The 14,979-nt window shown below is 36.1% G+C and overlaps 1 protein-coding gene across 7 annotated transcripts in view; it reads left to right on the top strand.

The window, feature by feature from the left end:
- ANO3 (anoctamin 3) overlaps positions 1–14,979 on the top strand; it is a 312,028-nt gene that overhangs the window by 241,902 nt on the left and 55,147 nt on the right. The window lies entirely within an intron of this gene.

Genomic DNA, 14,979 nt, shown 5'->3' with positions numbered 1-14,979 from the left:
GATCATCCTAGTCTGGTGGTACAAGCCACCTCAGGACTATTCTGTGGCTGGAATTGGAAACTTCATTTCCCAAAACAGGGGAGGAAGAAAGGTTAGCCACTGACTTAAGCTACTGAGTAAACTCAGCTGGCTAAAGTATAATCCTAAGAACAGCTGAAGTTTGAACATGTCCAAGTCAGAAAGAGGCCAGTAGCCACCATTTTAACTCTGCCCCCAACATGAGGGGAAGCCTGGCTGGTTGAAAATCGTAGTGACAAGAGAGACCAGTTTCTTTCATGCAGATTAGCCTGCAGCCCTAGTTTAGGCTTCAGCCCCACCTCTAGCAGGAAGGAAGCTGGTAGGCCCTGCACCAGCCTATCCAGGTAACTGCAGGTACCTCTGGCTGGCACAAACTGAATATTTGGAAGTCTACTGGGGCCACTGGGGTCATTGTGGACCCTCACTGCATACATTGCTGCCCGAACCTACCACTCCATCCCCGACCCAGGCAGCGGAGAAAGGGGCATGAAGCTTCAATCTAGGCCTGCACGATTTGGATTACACACAGCTGTGGCTCTGTCCCTATGCCTGACAAAGGAGAAAGGTGGGAGAAGCTTCATCAGAAAGGTGGGGCAATTTGGGCAACTTGAACTGCCACAGCTTATAGCACTGACTACATCCTTGGCTCCTACTATACAATCAGGAAGGGAGAAAGGGCAGGAAGACATAAACTAAAGAGAAAAACTGCACCCAGAATAAATACTCTAGTAAGCCAGATGCCAAGACATCAACAAAAAATTACAATCCACACCAAGAAATAGGAAGATATGGCCCAGTTAAAGGAACAAGATAAGCCTCCAGATGATGTAAAGGAGTTGAGACAACTAGTAATAGATGTTTAAGCAAATCTCCTTAATAAATTCAGTGAGATGGCTAAAGAGATTAAGGATATTAAGAAGGCATTGGATGAGCACAAAGAAGAATTTAAAAACATACATAGAGAAATAGCAGATCTTATAAGAATAAAAGATGCAATAAATGGTATTAAAAATACACTGGAATCATATAATAGCAGATTTGAGAAGGCAGAATAAAGGATTGGTAAGCTTGAAGAAATTGTCTCTGAAAGTGAACATACAAAAGATCAAATAAAGAAATGAATGGAGAAAATTGAACAAGGTTTCAGGGAACTGAATGATAGAAAGAAATGTACAAACGTATGTGTCATGGGTATCCGAGAAGGAGAAGAGAAGGGAAAAGGGGCTGTAGGAATATTTGAAGAAATAATGGTAGAAAATTTCCCAACCCTATTGAAGGACAAAGATATCCATGTCCAAGAAGCACAGCCTATTCCCATCTGAATAAATCCAAATAGACCAACTCCAAGACACTTAGTCATCAGAATGTCAAAAGCCAAAAACAAAGAGAAATCTGAGAGCAGTAAGAGAAAAGCAATGCATAACATAAAAGGGATACCCAATATATTTAAGTGCTGATTTCTCACCAGAAACAATGGAGGCAAGAAGACAGTGGTATAATATATTTAAGATACTGCAAGAGAAAAACTCCCAGCCAAGAATCTTACATCCAGCAAGATTGTCTTTAAAAAATGAAGATGAGATTAGAATATTCATAGATAAACAGAAACTGAGAGTTTGTAGCCAGGAGACCAGAGACCAGCTTTGCAGCAAATACTAAAGGGTGTGCTACAGCCTGAAAAAGAAAAGACAAGAGAAAGAAGCCTGGAATAAAATCTAGAAATGAAGAATATACCAATAAAATAAACTAAGGCTGTCAAAAGAGTGGTGAAAATAAATAGATAAAATCCAAATATTCAGGAATAAACTTAACTAATGATGTAAAGCACTTGTATTCAGAATACTATCACTCATTGTTAAGAGGAATTTAAAAATTCCTAAATAATTGGAAGAACATTTCATGCTCATTGATTGGAAGACTAAATATCATTAAGGTGTCAGTTCTATGCAAATTAATATACAGATTCAATGCAATCCTCATAAAAATTCTACCAGCATTTTTTAAACAAATGGGAAATATAATTATCAAATTTATTTGGAAGGGTAAGGGGTCCTGATAGCCTGAAACATCTTTAAAAAAATTAGCGAATTTGGTGAACTCTCCTTTCCATGCTTTAAATCATGTTTCCTAGCTACCATGGTAAAAACAGCATGTTCTTAGCATAAAGACAGACACATAGACCAGTGGAACTGAATTGATAGTTCAGGATCAGACCCTCATATCTATGGTCAAGTGAATTTTTTTTTTTTAAGATTTATTGTATTTATTTTTCTCCCTGCCCCCCCCCCCCACCCCGGTTGTCTGTTCTCTGTGTCTATTTGCTGCGTCTTCTTCTTTGTCCACTTCTGTTATTGTCAGTGGCATGGGAATCTGTGTTTCTTTTTGTTGCGTCATCTTGTGTCAGCTCTCCGTGTGTGTGGCACCATTCCTGGGCAGGCTGCACTTTCTTTCGCACTGGGTGGCTCTTCTTACGGGATGCACTCCTTGCACGTGGGACTCCCCTATGCAGGGACACCCCTGCATGACAGGGCACTCCTTGTGCGCATCAGCACTGCACATGGGCCAGCTCTACAAGGGTCAAGGAGGCCCAGGGTTTGAACTGCAGACCTCCCATGTGGTAGACGGATGCCCTAACCACTGGGCCAAGTCTGCTTCCCTATGGTCAAGTGAATTTTGACCAGCCTGTGAAACCCACCCAGCTCTGACAGAACAGACCATTCAACATATGGTGCTGAGAGAACTAGATATCCAAAGTCAAAAGAAGGAAATAGGACCCCTCTCTTGCACCTTATATAAAAGTTAACTCAAAATGAACCAAAAACCTAAATATAAAAGCAAGAACCACAAAGCTTCTAGAATAAAATATAGGAAAATATCTTCAAGCTCTGGTGGTAGGTCATGGATTCTTAAAAGAGATAAAAGGAAGACTGACATGTACTACTGATGTTTAATGTATGTAGAGGTTTTAATTAGATTTACTGTAATAGTACGGAAATGTACAAAGTTGATTATAGTGAGTAACAGCTGGCTTATAAATGGGGATGTAGTTGAAAATGGCAGCGTAGTGATGTAAATGCCAATTGACAGAATGCTAGAGAATAATCTAGGAATGGAGTACCACAATAAAGCCAGTCATGGGTGAGAATTGTGGTGCATGGTACAGATACAAGAGTTCCTTTGTTAGATAGAACAAATGTACATCACTATTGCAGGGTGGTGGGAATGTGAAGAACTATGGGAAAATACAATGAGAGTGACCTGTGGACTGTGGTTAGCAGTAATAATGTAATGTTCTTGCATCTATGCCAACGATGTACTGTGTTGATAATTGGGCAGTACAGAAATGTATACCAAATGTACACTATGGACCTGGTAACAATCAGATGATATTATCTCATAATCTGTAGCCAATGTTCCACTGTGTGGTATGCTGATAGAGGGGTGTTGTTTTGGAATTATTCACCTGTGTAACCTGTGTATGGTTGTTTTGTAAGTTTACAACTTCTGCCATAAAAATATTTTTTTAAAATAATAATAGGGTGGATTTGGTGTAAAAATACACCAAATGTAATATAAGGACTAGAACTATAATAAGTAGTAAGATTTCTTTCACAATTTGTAACAAATGTCTCACGACAATGCAAGGTTTTGGTAGAAGGTTGATATATGGAACCCCTGCATGATGTTCTGCATGTTTATTTTGTAAGTTCACAACTTCTATTATATACTTATTGTTTATGCATGTTCATGTATAAATGATATAAAAATAATAATAGGGTAGGTTGGGGGAACAATACTTTGGTTAGTAATAATATTTGGAGGATGTTCTTTAATCATTAGTTTAAAATGTTTAACAACAATTCAAGGTATTGGTGGTAGGGTGAGGTATGAGAGCCCTGTATGATGTTATGTATGTTTGTTTTGTAAGTTCACAACTATTACTAGACATTTATTGTTTATGTATGCTCATGTATGAGTGATGTACTTCAATAAATTAAAGATAAAAACAAAACAAACAAAACCTTCAGGAGAGGTTTGGGGAAGTGCAGACAGGGAGCGCCAGATAACTGCAACATGAAAAGTAGTAAGAAGTATGAGTTGATAATGTAAGATTCATATCTGTGAATCTTTAAATAGGAGGGGAAAAAACGGTCATGAAGTAGCAATGGGAAGCAAAGCATTAAATACCTCTCCTCCACAACCTATTGATGTAGGAGGAAAATAGCTACCATTGAGAGTATTGAGCATTGCAGGGAAAGCAAGAGTTTCTGAGGAAGTTCCAGGTTTCAATTATAGCAAGAAAGTGAAGGTCTATAAGACATTTTGCTTTTGATTGATATTGATTAACAGAGGGAATGTGAAAGGTTTTCAGGAATTGGGGAGGAATTGGATGTAGTTGGAAGGTACAAGTATCAGAATCTGAAAGTTGAGGGGTGACCTGGAAATTCTGAAAATCCTGTCTTGTTAAGGTAACTGACATGAACAGAGGTAAGGGTCAAAATGAGATAGTCCTGAGTAACCCAGTTGTGAACATGGCAGCAAGAAAGGTGGGTTTGTAGAATGGGTCAGTGTGGGGGAAAGTTCCCAAGTCCTGAGGTCCCTTTAGATTCCTGCTGATAGAAGAAGAGTTCTGTAGTGAAGCCAGTTATTCTTATCACCCAAGCACCTCTTCAGCCCTGCAAATGGCAGCATGCTGGGGAATTACCTTGCTGTCTTTAACAAGTACATAATATACTGTGCAGAAGTGCAATAACCGATTCATTCCTATTGATGAATGAACTGTTAAACAAGTTTCCTGTTTTCAAAACCCTGATCTCATTGTAGTCTAATCTCCTTAGATAACTGTTGCCAAATTTAGTAACTGTGTAATCTATTTTATATGGACATAATTATTAAATGAATTTATAACCAGCCATCAATATAACAAAAATGGCAGAACTGGCAGATTGATAATATTATGAAATATTTTAACACCTTTATGAAAGTATCCAAATTATCTATTAATGCTTTCTATAAACATGGAAGCAGATAATGGAAAAATTCTGATATATCTAATTTAGGTTCTTTCTAATTAGAAACTTTACAACTACTAAATAATAACCTCAGCAACAGCAACACAGAGAGCTTATTCACTAAATGTTCTCAGCACTGAGCCGTGACCAGGAAAGGAGGCAGAGTAAGGAGAGAGTGAGGTCTGTACACACTTAAGGAGAATCTTGATTTGTTCCCTGGCTCAAAAACAAAGGAAGAAGGAAAAGGGAACCTATTCGTAACCTGAAGGGGATTTTGAAATCAGGTTCAAGGGCAGGCAATAACAATGAATAGTGTCGTTTTCATCCATTTAAAGGACTGCAAATACCTTAAGCATGCAGAGAACAATGAAAACATTGTTTTAACTGACAGTTCCTAGAAGCTCTTAGCTATAGTAAAGGAAAAGTGCTCTTGTGCTGACTCAGGAGAGAATTCTCAAAAATTGTCACTTAGGTTTGTTTTGAATCTCCTCCTTTTAATAAGTTATACAACCTTACAGTAGTCAGAGTGATCTGGGATTAAGAGTCAAGTTCATTTGGGACAATTTCGTTATCCTTTCCCAGCTTCAGTATCCATACCAGTAAAACGTTAATAAAGTGATTTCTTGCACGTGGGGCTGCTTGAGGCTTATTTATTTATTTATTTATGTTTTTAATATTACATTAAAAAAATATGAGGTCCCCAAATAGCCCCACCTCCCTCACCCCACTCCTCCTCCCATAACAACAATCTCCTCCATCATCATGAGACATTCATTGCATTTGGTGAATACATCTCTGAGCACCGCTGCAAATGAGGTAACACATGTAGAGTTTAGCAGGGTGTCTGGCACATAGGAAGTGTTTGATGCTTTAAGTCTAGTGATGGGAAGGCAATGCACAAATGTGGAAGCCCTCTGTAAGGAAAATTATACAAAATTTTGAATTCAAAATTAGGTACAAAGATAACTATTTGGAATGAAAAAAATTTATAAATTTTTAAAAACTCCCTAATAACACACACAAATATATAAAATGCAGAAAAGTAATGATGTATAAATTAATGAACACCTGACATATCTCTTTCATACTTTTTGTCTTTTTGTGTGCATTTTTTACTACTTCTTCATGTGACATTTAAAACATCTTTTGCATGGAAAATATAGAAAAGTAATTCCATCTGTCCTCTAGCTTATTTAATTGAATCTTGGATTTTATTATTGATAGTTTACAGAGCTTATTTCAGCTTCACCTCATCATTGGTAAAATCCTGTGCATTTTTAGGATTATTGTAAATTTGGGAATATCTCTATTTTCTTTTATACATGAGTCAAAATTCTAAAAATAATTTTCTATAGAGTAGTTTCTGGCTTCATGTATTTCAAATCTTACTTCCTTTCATTATTAGTCCTGGACACCAAAGAACATATTCATATCACCATACTACCATAGCCAGGCACCTGAGAGAGACAGAACATGACCCAGAAGGATTTGCTTGGAATCCATCCCCACATTAGTATGCTAGCAATAAATGAACAAAAAGAAAGTGACTGCAAACCATATAAATATATCTTACTAACCCCAACCTAAATGCATCTCCTACTCAACATTGCGCTAGTCAATTGCCATTATTAAGGAAAGTGAGAATGGAACTAGACAGGAGTTTTAACAAATTGCTTGGTTGTTCAGAATTAAAAACAAAAACAAAAATCACTATCTTGCTAGGTTTCTATTAGGCCTTAGAAAAGGCCCATTGAAGTGAGCTGCTCTGAAACTGTAAACTTTATCAATATCATGGTAAATTCACTTTGGACTAGTATTAAGGTTACGAAAACTGAGATTCTGATTGTGTCGACAGGGAGCTCTTAGACATGTCAGAATTTGTAAATGTAAACAACTTAATTCATTTTTTAAAATTAGTTGGATACTTGACTTGAATTATGACTAAATGTTGTCTTTGCCTCTGCATGTCTGACTCCATAAATTGAGGCTTAGTGGTTTTATAAAAGAAAAAATAATCTTTTCAGATGATTAAGTTATGGACATGTGTCAAGATTCAAATTCTCTAAAAGACCAAAAATTTCTCTCCTGGTGGAGACATTTATTTAAAAAACCAGAATCGTTAGTAATTTTTTTAGACTCACAACAAAAACAATAGAAGAATATAGAGTCAAAGGATTCTAGACTTCTAATTGATGCATCAAAGGTGAATGAACAGCTAACCTTCCAGAGTTGTCAGTCTCTTTTAGGAATATTCAAAATTTGCTCGGGCATTTTACCTATAATGCTAATTTCTTTCCAAAAGTAAATTGTGAATTATGTACTTCAGAAAGTTCTGTCACCCACTGGATTTGGAATAATTTTTCCTTAGGGGTAAAAAAAGTTCAGTCTTATGGACCTGAGTTTGAATTCCATTCAAATTACTTCCTCAGGTAACTTAACTTTTGTGAGCCTTAGGTTGCTCTCTACTGAATGAGATTAATAATCTCTACTTCACATGAGTTGTTGAGAAGATGATATAAGTAATGCAAAAATATCTAGCACATGTTTGAGATATTGTAAATGCTCAAAAATGCTACTTTTCTTACTTTTTGGGAACAAGATGAAGTGGACTTACTGATATTCTACTATAGAACTGTTGTGATTAGTAATGAAAGAAATTGTAGCATTGATGTGGAGAAAGTGGCCACGGTAACTGCAGAGGGTAGGGAGAGAGAAGAAGAGATATGATGTGGGGGCATTTTCAGGAGTTGGAGTTGTCTTGGGTGGTACTGCAGGTACAGATGCTGGACATTGTATGTCCTGCCATGGCCCACTGAGTTGACTGGGGGAGAGTGTAAACAGCAATGTAAACCATTACCCATGCGGTGCAGCAGTGCTCCAGAATATATTCACCAAATGCAATGAATGTCCCATGATGATGAAAGAGGTTGTTGATGTGGGAGGAATGGGGTGAGGGGGTGGGGGTATATGGGGACCTCTTATATTTTTTGAATGTAACATTTTTAAAAAATAGAGAAAAAATAAATAAAATAAATAAAAATTTCTTAAATAAGTTTCAAATTAAACTTTTAAATATAACAGCATTCTTACAATCATAAATATAAATGTAGGAAAAGGACAATGTAAGTAGTTTGTTAGGTCATGGGCAAAAGATGGGAAGTAAATAAACTGTACTAATTTTTATAAAAATGAAAAAATTGGCATATAAATAATTGTCAATAGTTCTATTTCCCCTAGCAATAAAAATGTACAATATATTTATGCAGTGGAAACCAAGAATTTTGTCTACAAAGTTTCCTATGTAGAAACACTAGCAGAAGTTTGAAAAATTTGGGTTATTATAACTTATTAAACTCTTGAAGTGGAATAAACATTATTAGACCACTTAGAAATTTTGCCTCACTTAATCTGTATAATATATCTCTTTGAAGACAATTTTGTTTCTCATTTTAAATTATGACTACTGAGGCTTACAATTTTTCAGTACATTGTCTAAGGCCTCACAATTAGATAAGACTATTGGCAACATTTGAACCCAGAGCATTCCAACTCTAAACCATGCTCTTTCTCAGTCACTCCAAGGTACACTTTTGAGGATTATAAATTGATTAAGAAAATAAAATTTAATGCATTTATAATAAAAGTGAAGTTAGTAATTTCTTCGCTAGTGATTAGCATTCACCTGTGTTGCCAATTCCAGGCTCCTTGAGGTACTGTATCCACTTGTAGAGTGATGGTTATAAGTTGAAAAGGCAAATATTTAATAAAGGTTAGAGTGCTGGTACCAGCCCAACAGATTGGAAGAAGCCCATAGTTCTAGAGCAGGTTCCTGGAGGCTGCATGCTGTTGCGGGGCTGTGTAGGTACCTGTACAGGTAACTAGTCCTGGCAAGGTTTCCTGAGGAACGGAGGCCAGCCTGTTAGGGTGATGAGGCCCTTAACAGGCTGAGACCTGAGTTTGTTCTTGCTTTTATCTTTCATATATTAAGATAGTGGTATGGTCATACCTGTGAGTATCAGCAACATGTCAGTCCTAAACATGGAGAAAAAAAAACAACTTGTATAAAACTGCCAAAATTTAATAGTGGCCAATTATTGCTGGTGGAATTGTTGGTGACTTTCATTTTGTCCTTTATACTTTTAATAAATTCATTTGGCATTTGTTATTGAAAGCCTGACATATGCCAGACCCTCTATATATCTGGATTTCAGATGTGAGTAAGACAAGGGACTTGTTGCAGTTGATTTTGCTGGTGTTATTTGTAATTAGAAAATGTTCAACAGAATTAAAGAGAAAAGTGAATCAAATATTTGATTGGTAGGATGAGGAAAAGACCAGTGAAAATGAATCCTGGGCTTAAAAAGATTACATTGCATTTTACAAAATTATATGACAAAATGTGGATATGTTTTTATTGGTGTGAATTCCTTCCATTTTTTAGGAATTAAGTTGATAGTATCCATTTCCATTTCAACAAATGCCACTGCAATGTTTTTTTAATATATAAATGCCAATACTATATTGAGTGACAGGAAAAAGTTAACTTTAGAGGAAACTCTTTACATCAAAGTTAAGAATCTACTTACCCTCATCAAGATTGTGCTGATATTTCTCAGGGTGCTGCAATATGACATAATTCTGCTTGTATGTAGCTTCTTATTCCTGAATGAATTTTCCTAGAAAAAAAATTTTAATAATTCTGATTTCAGATTGGTGAAGATTTTCCAGTGCTTAGGGTTCAAGGGCTAGGCTTATGTTCCCAGAACCTAGTTATTTGTTGTTTTAGTTCTTATTTAATCTTCTTAGAGAGGGAGAAGGAAGGAAGGGGGAATGTAAGTAATGGAAAGAAAGAGAGAGGGAGAGAGAGAGAGAGAAGCATCAGAGAAGCATTTCCTGTCCTTAGACAAAAGAGGAAATTTAATAAGACAAGCACTTCTGGACTAACCAGTTCCAGTTGTGGCTTTCTGTGTCAAGGAAGGTTCAGCCCAAATGTTGAAAATTTGTCCCTTCACACATAATAGACTCTTTATAATTATATTGACTCTATACTCACGTAGTGAATTCCATTTATTGTATTTCTCTAGAAAGTGTTAATTGAAAAAACATTGATTTTCTGCATGTAGTAAAATTAAAATGCTCTACATTCATGATTCTTCTGCTAAATGTAGAACCTGTTTAGCAAGGTTTCTATTTCTACCTTCTATACAGTGATGTTGCAAGATTGTGTGGGGGAAGCACATTATGCTTGAGGATGTTGCTAAAAATAAATCTGGGGAATGGAGGAAAGTCTCTATAGCAGTTGGGTTGCTGTCCAAATTGGCAATCTCAGAGTTGTCTCAGATAAATTGTTGTTTCAGCTAGGCCTTTTTTTGAGACTCCTTTATGTCTTTATCTCTTCTGATGAAAACAATGCTCAGAATTCATTTTTGTTCTCCACATTTAGACATATTTAATTTCCCTGTGTTTGAAAATTAGCCTACCCCTCAAATCAATCCCCACATGGAAGTATAGTGAAATGATTTTCAAAACTTTTTAAGCAATAATTATTTTTCCAAATAAAATTGAACTTGATTGTTCAAAATATAAAGCAGATAAAGAAAGATCTTATCTGCTGAGGGCCCATCCTTCTTCCCATGTCTCCAAGAAGACTCCATGAAGCATAATTTGGAAACCCCTGGAATAAAAGAAAAAACAGTGGACCAGGAGTTCTCATCACTGGATTCTAATCAGTAGTTTTGTTCAATTTAACAACCATTTATTGAGCACTTTCAGTGTGACAAGTGCTCAAAATATGCAGAAAAAATAAAGAAACTTAAAAACTTACCTTTGAATGTCAGAAAAAGCCTGTACAAGAAAAAAAAATGGTATAGATGCCATAACAGGTCCTGGACAAGGTTAGCGATAAGCCTTAAGCTCTTTCGGCCTTATTTTCTCTGAATTTAAAATAAATAACTCAGAACAAACTACGTGCAGACTTGAACCTCTTTTACATATAGGACCCAATGACTCTTACTCTGTGTTATTAACTGTAGATCACAAAGGAAAGCCATTGGAAAAGAAGATCAGGAAATGGAAGTACAAGGATTGGAGGCAGCATGTGCATCTTTGGAAATTGTGTCAAGTTGAGAAAAGTATGACATTGTAGCCAGAGAGGTACAGGTGTAAAAGGAATATAATGTATAGTTGCTAAGGAGAAGAGGTATGCAGTCTCAGCTTTAGTTCTTCCAGAATACTCCCTCTGTCTCCTTGATGAATGTGAAACCTGGAGTTTCCCTGATAGCAAATAGCCCTTCTCAATTGATGCCTTGTATCTTCACACTCTACCCCAGCCCAGTTTTACAGGACCAAGAGGAAGAGTGGATAAACTTTCCACAGAGTAGTGAAAGAACATAAATAATGCACATTTCGTGTACAATGAGTGCTATGTTGAAAGTAAAAGTGCTCCATAATCCTTTCCATGACCATCAGGGTTAGCAATGTAGCATATAGTCTTTTAGGCATCATGTACCTATAAGTAAATCCATTATATTTCTATGTGTATGTTGTGTGTATGCATCCATATTTCTGTATCTTTATCTACATCGCATTCCCATTTCATTCTTTATGAAGTTTAATGGCTTTCACTTTATGCACTTTAATTTATCAAGAGCTTTCATTTTAACATAAGTAATTTTAATACTTTCCATTTCCTCTTCACCACCCCACTCCCTCTGTGACCATGCGCATTCTGGATCACTGATCATTTGCCCTTATACTTCAGAGCTCCCTCCTTTGAACCTCATGACATTTCATCTCTACTACTATCTCTACATCCACATATACCTATCTCTGGAATACTTCTTTCTAATGACCTTCGCAGCTTGCTCTCAGATTTCCCTTTCCATCCATCAGCATCTTCATTCACAAGTTTATCTATTAACGTAGAGGGAGGGAGTGTATTAGGAATAGAAAGAATATGAATTTGGGAGTTAGAGAATCCAAGGTTCCAACCAACTGTGTTACTCAGCAAGTCACTTGACCTCTCAAAATATCAAATGTTTAATCTGTAAAACTGAGGATAATAATAATAGCCATTTTGTGTGTCATTATATATGTATCTGTCATGTATAGTTTCCATTCAAATTTTTGTTGACTATTGAATCAGCGTTATGGGAGTAGGAGTACTGTATCACAAGCGATGATTACAACGCTCTACAGATTGTTGGAACTCAAGAAAAAATGGCAGCCATTACTAATTTCCTGACTGCTTGACCTTACAGTTCTGGTACTATTTCTACTCTCAATAAAAATGGCATTCCATTCTACATTTTCACCAAAACTAATTTTCCTTGAGGAAATGTGGTTCTACTTTGGGTCAGGTTTGGGAATCCTTTGGCAAATTAAATGTGTGTGTGTGTGTGTGTGTATGTGTGTCTATATGCTGCAGTTTGCATCCCCAGAGATTTCTATTTAATTGGTCTTAGGTGTAGAATGTATATATTTTTTAAAGTTCATAGATCTTAAATTGTATAAAGCCTTCCGATTGCATTCTCCCACCCTTCTACCTTCCCCATACTTTCACCCTTGCTTACATTTTTCTGGGCCTCTGTCATTACCGCCTCTCTAATCTTTCAGTCCACTGTATGCTTTAAAGATGGAGCCCAAAATTAATCATTTATTCCAAACTTTTCAACATCAATTAGAATAAAAAGAATGTTTGTTTTCCACTTTCTACTTGGCAAAGCAATTTATTCAAAATCATCGATTTATTGAATCCTGTTTCGTAAATTCCTGTTTCCTCTTGAAATTCTACCCCCAGTACTCAGTCCTGAACAGGACACCAGCCCAACACTTTTTCTCAGCTTGTTTCCCTTTTACTGTCAAGAATGGAGTTAAATCCCTCCAACTCTTTGGGGAAAACAAAGTCACTGAATCTAGTCCTTAAAATATTTAGCTCTCTTTCTCATATTCATCATTTAGAAGCCAGTCTTTACTCCAGAGGAGGCAAATTAAGAGCCAGTAGGTCAACTCTTGCTGATGGCAGGCCAGTATAGTGGTTATTTTATTTAAGTGTATTTAGATTCACTGAACACTTTCTAATTCACATTAAGTCCCAAGATTTCCAAAGGTATTTATACCAGGCCACTTCATACATTTGCCTACCTGAGAGGAGGACCTCAAGGTCTTTTAAGTCCAATGCTTCTGCTTCACCCTTTTTCTCAGGTTTGACATAAGTAAATACCTACTCGCCTTGCCAAGGTTATTCAATACAGCTGTGTCAGGGAACCATGGAGACTTTTTATTGCTCAGCCTACTAATCAGATCCAGCATAGTTGTCTGTGTTTATATTTCCGGATAGAAGCTTCCTTTTTGGGTTCTCATTGCAAACTGAGAATGTCCTACTATTAAGCTCAAGAGCCAAAAATATTGGGAAAATAATAAGTACAAACCTGGGGAAGTTTACAGATTGTCATAAAGATCAACTCAGATCATATCTTTAATCACTTTATTTTTTCAAAAGTTTTTATTTTCTCAAAAGCTGTTTTTGAGGTATAATTTACATACAGCAAAAACCACAGATCCTTAGTTTCCTACATCACTTTTGACAACACGTTGTATAATCACCAATCCAATTAAAACATAGAATGTTTCCATTCCCTCAGAAAGATCCCTTAGGCCATTTGCCAGTCACCCCAAAACCCCAGAAGCAACCACTCTTCTGATTTTCAAAGTTACCTATTTTTATTACTAATTGCAGCTTTATTATTAATTTTAGTAAGAATTAGTAAATAACACTATCCTTCTTTCCTTAGTGTTTTCATATTGACAAATGACTGCTTTCTATGTAACTCTTTATTAATATTTTTTAAAGATATGAATATAGTTGAGAGTTTAAATAAATGAGAAGTATATAAATGCATAAATCTCAAGCAAAGGATGGTTTATAATACAGATTAGTTCAATATTGAAATGCCCTACTTTTTGAGAAAGATTCAATATATCTTCAGTTACGTTATTACCTTCAAATTGAAATCTCACCATATTCAGTTTCCAGGTTCACAAAACCAAGATTATCTTTATTTCTTAGACTTTCTGGGAGGTGCGTCTAACACAAGGAAATGCCAGAAAGATAAATTTAGAAGATAATAGAGCACATGACATATTTAGACTTAACGACTTGATGGAGATAAACAATAACTCGAATTTAATTAAATATATTTTATTTCCAAGCACTGTATTAAAGACTACATCCCAACTTGCAATCAATGTATGCTATACTTGTTTGACTAGTGATTTTTTTAAATTCAGTTTTCCTTTGAGAATACCTTATTTTTCTCATTCTCCCTTATTCCCTTTCTCTCTATCCCTGTAGTTACAATGATTGTGGTCTGATATTTAAAAAGCAGCCCTGGTGTTGGAGAACCTGAGTTCTTGTGGTATCGTTGGAGTTTGGCTGTCTTGCTTCTTTTCGCCATACCCGCTCTTTTAGAACTTTTTAGAAAATCAATAGACAGCAGTATTTATAGTAGCCCCTTCCCTTAAAAATTTTTTTTTCTGAAGACCACATCTGCCAGGCATTGTTAGTGGAGAAACCTCAGTAGAGTTTCAGTCCTGGCTCTGCCACTTTTATGTTCTCAGAAAATGTCAGTTAGCATCTTTGTTTCCAAAATCTGGAAAAGATAATAACACTTGCTTCTGTATCTCCTTGTAATCTTGTAAGAGTAACAGTCAAACTTAAATCATATGTGGGAAAGGATTTGTAAATTTTTAAGTGTAATAAAATGGAAAATAACATTACGATATTTTTTAAACCAATATTGGCGCTGATTTTTTATTACAAAGATAATAAAAACCCTTAGAATGATGTTCCTCTGGCGTTCTTTTACATCGGACAAGGAGAGAGAGGTCAGGAGGTAAATGAAAGCAGGTGGGGAAGAATCCTTCACATCTTAGCTCTATCAGATGCTTG

The sequence above is a fragment of the Dasypus novemcinctus genome, chromosome 10 (genome assembly GCF_030445035.2).
Source record: "Dasypus novemcinctus isolate mDasNov1 chromosome 10, mDasNov1.1.hap2, whole genome shotgun sequence".
NCBI classification, from domain to species: domain Eukaryota; kingdom Metazoa; phylum Chordata; class Mammalia; order Cingulata; family Dasypodidae; genus Dasypus; species Dasypus novemcinctus.
The sequence above is the reverse complement of the archived record's forward strand: the minus strand, read 5'-3'. Positions and strand labels throughout refer to the sequence as shown.